The 8,635-nt window shown below is 42.3% G+C and overlaps 1 long non-coding RNA gene across 1 annotated transcript; it reads right to left on the minus strand.

The window, feature by feature from the left end:
* Window positions 1-292: 292 nt before the first annotated feature.
* Window positions 293-6,403, minus strand: LOC132342947 (uncharacterized). Its single transcript, XR_009491504.1, has 3 exons — window positions 6,157-6,403; window positions 3,001-3,042; window positions 293-390 (listed from the first exon to the last, which is right to left on the minus strand). It is a non-coding gene; the product is annotated as an uncharacterized lncRNA (long non-coding RNA).
* Between the last annotated feature and the right edge of the window lie 2,232 nt (window positions 6,404-8,635).

Raw genomic sequence — 8,635 nt, forward strand, 5'->3', positions numbered from 1 at the left:
CAGGCTCCCCTGTCCCTGGGATTCTCCAGGCAAGAACCCTGGAGTGGGTTGCTCTTTCCTTCTCCAACGCATGAAAGTGAAAAGTGAAAGTGAAGGTGCTCAGTTGTATCTGACCCTCAGAGACCCCATGGACTGCAGCCTTCCAGGCTCCTCTGTCCATGGGATTTTCCAGGCAAGAGTACTGGAGTGGGGTGCCATTGCCTAGATGCTAAATTAAAACATTTTAAAATTACAGAATTAAAATAGTGTCCTTGCCTAAAGTCAGAGAGCACTAGAAAATAACAGACCATTATTCATGGAAGTTTTCTTTGGGAAGGTGAGAAGTGTGGAACATTCTTATGATCGTCCCTTCTTTGAAGTGAAGGAAAGAATACATCTTCAACTGACTACCTGGGGGAAAAAAGAGAAAATGCTATATTAGGAAAAAAAAATCTAAGTTGATATTCCTAACTTTTATTAAGGGTCTATATATTGTGCTAAATGCATTGCCTATACCAATGCACCAGTGCTGATAGCTTACATGTTAAGGAATTAATAGACCACGCCACACACATGCGCATACACACACACACACACACCTCATTGCAGCATGTAATAGTCCTGCCAAATCATTCTAATATTTATTTGCTCCCACTGTAATGAAAACCCTTGTCCCTTCTCTCCTCCAAGCTACTAGCCCGTCCTTATTCCTCCATGGCTACAGTGACACCTCTCCTCCCACTTCCAAGTCCTCAAATCAAACTCATGATTATAATTTCCCTGACCAAGAGACTGAAGTAGTATGGGAGAAAATATATAATTGGCTGAATATGTAGGGGTTTTTTAAGCACTCAGAGCAAATTAAATGACACCTAACTGAAGGGAAAGTCTGGTCTTTGTTCACACTATTGTTTTCAAAAATGTAAAATTTCAGTAAGTTGCCAAACCATACAATGACTAACCAATGAGAAGCCAATAAAATATGACAGATCCTATGAGACTGGGTCAGAGAAGGCAATGGCACCCCACTCCAGTACTCTTGCCTGGAAAATCCCATGGACGGAGGAGCCTGGTGGGCTGCAGTCCATGGGGTCGCTAGAGTCGGACACGACTGAGCGCCTTCACTTTCACTTTTCACTTTCATGCATTGGAGAAGGAAATGGCAACCCACTCCAGTGTTCTTGCCTGGAGAATCCCAGGGACGGGGGATCCTGGTAGCCTACCGTCTATGGGGTCACACAGAGTCGGACACAACTGAAGTGACTTAGCATAGCATAAGAGACTGGGTAACAGTGAAAGCCTGAGGGACTTGTAGGTGTGTGCTTAAAGATCTCTTACCATCAACCACCTATGCCTATTATTAAAGATCACCTCAGATACTCACAACATTGAAGAGTTGTTTTTTTTTAACTTCTTTATTATTTGAAAAATACACTATATTCTTCCATACTGAAAAGTAGAAGGAGCTATAAAAGTAAAACCCAAAACGTTCAATGGCTTCCCTGAACATTCTATTTAATATTTGTATAAAGCCGTTTTTAATATAAGAAGGCCTATTGATGCCTTAGAGAAATAGGATGCCTACAACAATCTTAGGATTTTGATTTTGAGCACAAAATTTCACTGTCTCTAGAGGGGTTAAAAAAAAAAGCCTTTGACTGTGTGGATCACAATAAACTGGAAAATTCTGAAAGAGATGGGAATACCAGACCACCTGACCTGCCTCTTGAGAAACCTGTATGCAGGTCAGGAAGCAACAGTTAGAACTGGACATGGAACAACAGACTGGTTCCAAATAGGAAAAGGAGTACGTCAAGACTGTATATTGTCACCTTGTTTATTTAACTTATATGCAGAGTACATCATAAGAAACGTTGGGCTGGATGAAGCACAAGATGGAATCAAGATTGCTGGGAGAAATATCAATAACTTCAGATATGCAGATATACCACCCTTACGGCAGAAAGTGAAGAACTACTGAAGAGCCTCTTGATGAAAGTTAAAGAGGAGAGTGAAAGTGTTGGCTTAAAGCTCAACATTCAGAAAATGAAGATCATGGCATCTGGTCCCATCACTTCATGGGAAATAGATGGGGAAACAGTGGACACAGTGGCTGACTTTATTTTTCTGGGCTCCAAAATCAGTGCAGATGGTGATTGGTGATTGCAGCCATGGAATTAAAAGACGCTTACTCCTTGGAAGGAAAGTTCCAAGGAGTTGGTCCTAGGTTGTCACGACCAACCTAGACAGTATATTAAAAAGCAGAGACATTACTTTGTCCACAAAGGTCCATCTAGTCAAGGCTATGGTTTTTCCAGTAGTTATGTATGGTTGTGAGAGTTGGACTATAAAGAAAGCTGAGCACCAAAGAATTGATGCTTTTGAACTGTGGTGTTGGAGAAGACTCTTGAGAGTCCCTTGGACTGCAAGGAGATCCAACCAGTCTATCCTAAAGGAGATCAGTCCTGGGTGTTCATTGGAAGGAGTGATGTTGAAGCTGAAACTCCAATACTTTGGCCACCTGATGCGAAGAGCTGACTCATTGGAAAAGACCCTGATGTTGGGAAAGATTGAGGGCAGGAGGAGAAGGGGACAACAGAGGATTAGATAGTTGGATGGCATCACCGACTCAATGGACATGCATTTGGGTAGACTCCAGCAGTTGGTGATGGACAGGGAGGCCTGGCATGCTGCGATTCATGGGGTCACAAAGAGTTGGACACGACTGAGCGACTAAACTGAACTGAACTGAACTAGTGGGTTTAAAAACAGGAAGATATTTTTATTTTCCTGCCTTAGAAACTATAGAGGGATAGATAATGACCTTGTTCATTCCTTGTCATAGAAAGTAAGAAATTTTATTTAATTCTATTAATCCTTAATTATCTCATCCCTAAATAGTGATATTTATATCTTCTCCCTCTGCTAAACACTTAGAATCAATTGATAACCAGTTGAAAAGGTGTCATGATATATCTTTTAGAGACAGAAAGCCTATGGCTCATTTCTAAAAGATCATACCTCTTTATTTACCTCTTCCTCCTTTTGGGCGGGCCCAGCTTCCTTAAAAACATCAGAAGAAAGGCATTAGTTGAATAATCAAGGCAATAGAAAAACACCTCATTCCTGCCCTTCCCATTAAGTTGTGACTCATTCTCCAAGTGCGGTTGCCGGCTCTGGAAGTTTAGTATCACCTGCAGATTGCTCCCTTAGGGAGCAAATCCAGTATCTTCAACAACACGAGTGTATAAATAGTATAATTGCAGCATTCTTTATGTCACACAACAGACACTGCAGAGCTATTCACGTTGTTTATTGCAAAGCTATGGCATTATTAGCTACAATTAGAAAGTAAAACTAACACTAGTTTAAAATATCATTTCCTGGTAAATCCAGATTTTTCAATAGAAGAAAATGATAGAAGGGAGAAGGGATGAGTTTGAGAGGAAAACTAATAAAGTTATCACTTAGTGAAAGGCTTTGATTGTTTTCATTGTTTAGTCACTCAATCGTGTCCAACTCTTTGTGACCCCGTGGACTGTAGCCCACCAGGCTCTTCTGTCCATGGGATTCTCCAGGCAAGAATGCTGGCGTGGGTAGTCATTTCCTTCTCCAGGGAATTTTCCTGAATCAGGGACTGAACCCACATCTCCTGCATTGGAAGGTGATTCTTTCCCACTGGCCACCAGGGAAGACCAAAAATGAAGTATAAAGATGCAAAAGGAAATGACAGAAACACTGAAAATGACAAGAAATAGGTCCTTGGGAATTCCCTGGTGGTCCAGTGGTAAGATTCTGTGTTTCCAATGCAACGTGGGTTTGAGCCCTGATTGGGGAATTAAGATCCTGTATGCCCTTCAGTGAGGCCAAACATAAAATAAATTTAAAAACTGTTAAACAATTTTTTTTAAAGGAAAGAAATAGGTCTTTATGAAAGACCCAGTGCTTGGCTTCCCAGGTGGCACTAGTGGTAAAGAACCTGCCTGCCAGTGCAGGAGACATCAGTCATGGGTTTGAACCCTGAGTCGGCAAGATCCCCTGGAGGAGGGCATGGCAACCCACTCCAGTATTCTTGCCTGGAGAATCCCATGGACAGAGGAGCCTGATGGGCTACAGGCCATGGGGTCACAGAATTGGACACAACTGAGCGACTTTCACTTTCACTTTTTCAGGCAAAAATTCCACGCAGGCATTGACTTGACTTGTTGACATTTGGGTGAACCATTTGCTGCCATGTCTGAGTGCCTTACTTGATTTCCTCCCCAGATCAGAACACTGTCTCCACTGGCCCTGTGTGGCATCACCAATGAGACACACGGACTAGCACGGACCAGGCTGGTCGGTGTCCTGAGTTGGGGGTGGGTGCAGGGGTGGGGATCCTCATCTCTGCCCCACACAGGCTCACACCTTCCCTCTCCTGTGTGTGCTTGCTATGCCCCCTTAAAATTGACGACAGGCAGCGAATCCACAGGGCGCCTCCTTTGCAGAGCAGCTCAGAGTAAAGCAAACAACTAGGGAAGATACGGGTTTCGAAGTGCGGAGGCCTGTCTCTGTCCTTGCCTCCCACAGGGAAGCTGAAACCAAATCCAGTGCCTTGACATTCCTGGGGGGCACAAGCCTTATAGTGCACTGTTGCCCAACTCACTGGCTTCGTGTGTGTGTGAAGGGGGTTCCAGGCCAAGCCCCTGGGGCCTCAACCCCTTTTCTGCAGGCCCCTGGCACACTGTGACCCCAAAGCCAGGAGGCCTAGTCCTGGCAGACAGCAGAGGTCACTATTGAAAAGATCTTGCCTGTCAGTGACTCTAATCCTTAATAGCTTTTAAGGGGCTTGGCCCTCTCGTTCATCTCTGTCTCCCTGACTTGAGGGGAAAATGCTGTGATTGTTTTCCTTACAATGTCAAGGCCCTGCTTGCTGTCCTCCCCTTTTGATCAGCCACACTCAGTACACACTGAACTTTCTCCTCTGCCCTCAAAGTCCCAAGTTGCCAAGCCATTGTCTGTACTTAGTAGTACAGGGCATGCAATTTTAGCCACTAGAGCCATAGGAATGGACTATCTCACGTTCTGCATTCTATTTCACACGTTCTACAGGGATGGGGGAGCCTGGTGGGCTGCCGTCTATGGGGTCGCACAGAGTCGGACACGACTGAAGCGACTTAGCAGCAGCAGCACATTCTACTTAGACACAGACATATGATAGTCTCCTATGCATATTTTTCAGGATGCTCCCCACCCTATATAGTCCTCAGAAAATCCTGCCCATGTAGTAAAAATTCATTACTTAAACAAATGACACTGCCCCACACCCTTTAATCAGCTGTCACCCTCAAGTTAGCAATTCTGTATCCAAAGCCAGACTTCTGATATGAAGAAAGCTGTTTAAAGACTTTGATTCACATATAATAAAAATTGTTGAGAAAAGATGAAAGACCCTTTAAAAATGTCATTCTGGAATTTTCCTTAATAGTATCCTTCCCACCTCAATCTTGCCCAGTGTTGGTTTATAAACACCAAGTTAAAATCCTTGCTTGCATGAAAAAGCTTTTAATCCTCTTGATGATCTTCTGAAAGGCCATGCTGAAACCCTAACCGCTGTGGGCCCAATGCTATGCCCTTGACCATCCAACCCACGCAGAGTAGATCAGTCTTTGAGAGCACAAGCAAACAAAGCAGGGAAAAGGGATACAAGTGCCCCACCTCAATTAGGCAAACTAGATCTTGTAGCTCTTATTTTTTTTCTTGATCATTTGCATAATTGCAGTTCTTTTCTGAGTCACCTTGCCAGTGGAGACTTGGCTGCCAGCCCTGTAAATTGCTTTCATATAAATCTAAAAATCAAGAAGTAAAACACGTTGTTCCAATTAGCCAAAATCCAAGCCAGTTCACTGTTGGACCCAAACAGGACTTTCTAAAGACAGATAAAATCAGTGCTGATCACTTTAGTATTCAACCCCTAAAGATAAGTTTGGTTTACTGTCCTCCTAGCTGAGAGGGAAATAAAGCCTTAATATTCTCATTCAGGGTCACTGGCTGTGTTGTCCTGTTGTGGAGGTTGCAAAATAGACTGAGGTTGGGGCAGGTGGTGAAAGATGAAGGGAACAAAGCTTCCTTACTGTTACCCAGTCAGTCCCTGCCCACCAATAGGAGGCCTGGAGAGGACAGAGAAGCGAAACTCACCTCCATGAGGGTAAAGGACAGACGTGCTGGAGAGAGGTGTGTATACTGTCTGACAAAGCACACTCTGATGTATATGTTAGTGATTGCTCGATTTGTTTACACGGTAACTCATTTATGCTGCTGCTCTTTGTTCTTGAGTGAAGATAGATCATCTAGCAGAGCAAATCTTTGTTTCTTATGAGCTCATCTGCTGCTGCAGTCTGCGGCCACACCTGTAATAATAATTATGGCCCACTGCTTGAGATGCTGTAATCCTTTCTAGTGAAACCAATTGTGAGTTCACAAACAGAAGTTACTTAGCAAAGAGAGAATGCCTGAATTGATGGAATCAGCTTCATTAGTCCTTTTTATCAGTTACTCTGGCTGTTTTTAGCCTTCATTAAGATTCAGATGATTAATATTTTTTAGTAACATGAAGGAATCTTTACATTTTTCAAGGGAACTTTGATGTTAACAAACTATAACTGGGACACTCTGGGCAAGCATAATGAAGCAGTGTTTTCTAAAGAAAATAGCCTGATACTGAGAAAAGAATTGGTAAATTTGCACCTCAGATATTAAATTAATGAAGGAAAGAGAATCCATGTAGAATCACTGGAAGTAAACGCCTAAGAGATGGTGTCAGTAAATCATTATGTGTTGACTGTTTTGATCTTTCTTATGAAATGGGTATATGTTTTAACACTAATAGACTCCAGTATGTTGCTAAAATAATTCTGCAGCATGAATAATAGTCCACCATTAAGTCAGAGCTGCCAGATGGTTTTTCAAATTCTCTGTAATTAAAATGAAAAACTTTTAACACAGAACTTTTTTGTTTCAATTATACTGATTCTTAAGGACATGCAGGCCTTGTTCTAAAGTAACAGAGTTCCTTTTTTTTTTTTTTTTCCCTTTCTGAAGAGGCATTGTTTCTCCTTGATATAATGTTCTTTACTAGATACTCAATAAGAAAAAGAATTTGTGGTTATGGGCCTGTTTGCAGTTAAAATCTCTCTCTCTCTCTTTTTTTTTTTTTCATACTCAAAATAAGAGGAGTGGGTTTTTTAATCCAAGTACAGCAGATAAAACTTTTTTTTTTTTCCTCTACAAGGTTTCATTTCTAAAATCTGAGCCCAAATATTACAGCCTTCAATTGGTCTATTGTATTTTAGACAGACAAAGGATTTAGTCAACTGCAGTGGCATTTCAGCTTTTTAATCCTGTTGCAAATTACTGGATGTACCATGAGATTTTTCTCTGGTGTATCAAATAAAATTCAACTTGAGAAAATAGAAGAGATGAAATGGAAACAAGTAAGGACATATCTAGGACAATGATAATGAATTCGCTTTATGAGGTCTTTTGACCTCATATTTTGACCAACATCTATGAAAAAATGTTTTTGGATAGAATGAGTGTGTTTTACAAAATATATATTCGTGAGGGAAAAAAGTGCTTTTAGTAAGAAGGAACCCCAGAGTTTTACAACTAGCAATCAACATTGCCTCAAACAATGGTTCTCAAAGTGCGGTCCCTGGATGGGAAGCACCAGCATCACTTGGGAAAGTGTAAGAAATGCACTTTTTCAGGACACACCAGTGACCTGCCTATTCAGAAACTCTGGGGCTGGAGCCCTGCCGTCTGTATTCTAACATGCCCTTCAAGTGATTCTGTTGCCCACTCAGGGTTGGGAACCACTGCCTTAGACAAATGTAGCAGCTTCCTATTCAACCTACTTACCTCCAGACTTCCTTCCCCAAAATTATTCTCCATGCTGTTGCCAGGATGCCCCTCAAAACTACTCATCAATCCTGCCATCCCCTTCTTTAAAACTCTTTCCCAAAAGAAAAAAAAAAAAACTCTTTCCCAGTTCCGCATTGCTATTGGACAGATTATTCATGGTATTCAAAGTTCTTTACACACTGGTTCCGGGTTAGCTCTGCAGCTCCATCTCTCCCCACTTCCCCTGATCACTCCACTCCTCCCACACCTGCCCATGTCCACACAGAGGCACACATCTCCACAACCTGCCCACACACAAAGTTTCAGTCATTCTGATCTCCTTCAGTTCTGCAGGTACACTACAGGCTCCTTGTCACCCGTGGGCTCTGGCCGTGGTTCCTTCCTCCTGAAATGCACCTTGCCCCTGCCTTGTCGCCCACTTTTTCCTGCCTTTCTGTATCTAGATCACTTGTTTTCATCCTTCAAGGGCTTGTGTTGATTCTTACTTATCCCCTCCAGGAAGCTTTGCCTGAACACTCCCACCCATGCCTCAGCTGGGTTCCTTTAACAGGTGTTACCACAGAATGTTCTATATACTTCCATCATTGCACTCACCACCCAGAATTACTAATGTGTCTTTTTTCCCCCTGACTATAAACTTCTAGATGGGAAGGGTTTGGATATCCCAACATCTAGCACAGGACTTGGTTTATAATAAGCATTTAATAAATCTGTCTTGAATGAATGAATGTTTTCTTTGGTACAAAGATGAACA

Source organism: Bos taurus, chromosome 2 (assembly GCF_002263795.3).
Source record: "Bos taurus isolate L1 Dominette 01449 registration number 42190680 breed Hereford chromosome 2, ARS-UCD2.0, whole genome shotgun sequence".
In the NCBI taxonomy this organism is placed as follows: Eukaryota; Metazoa; Chordata; class Mammalia; order Artiodactyla; family Bovidae; genus Bos; species Bos taurus.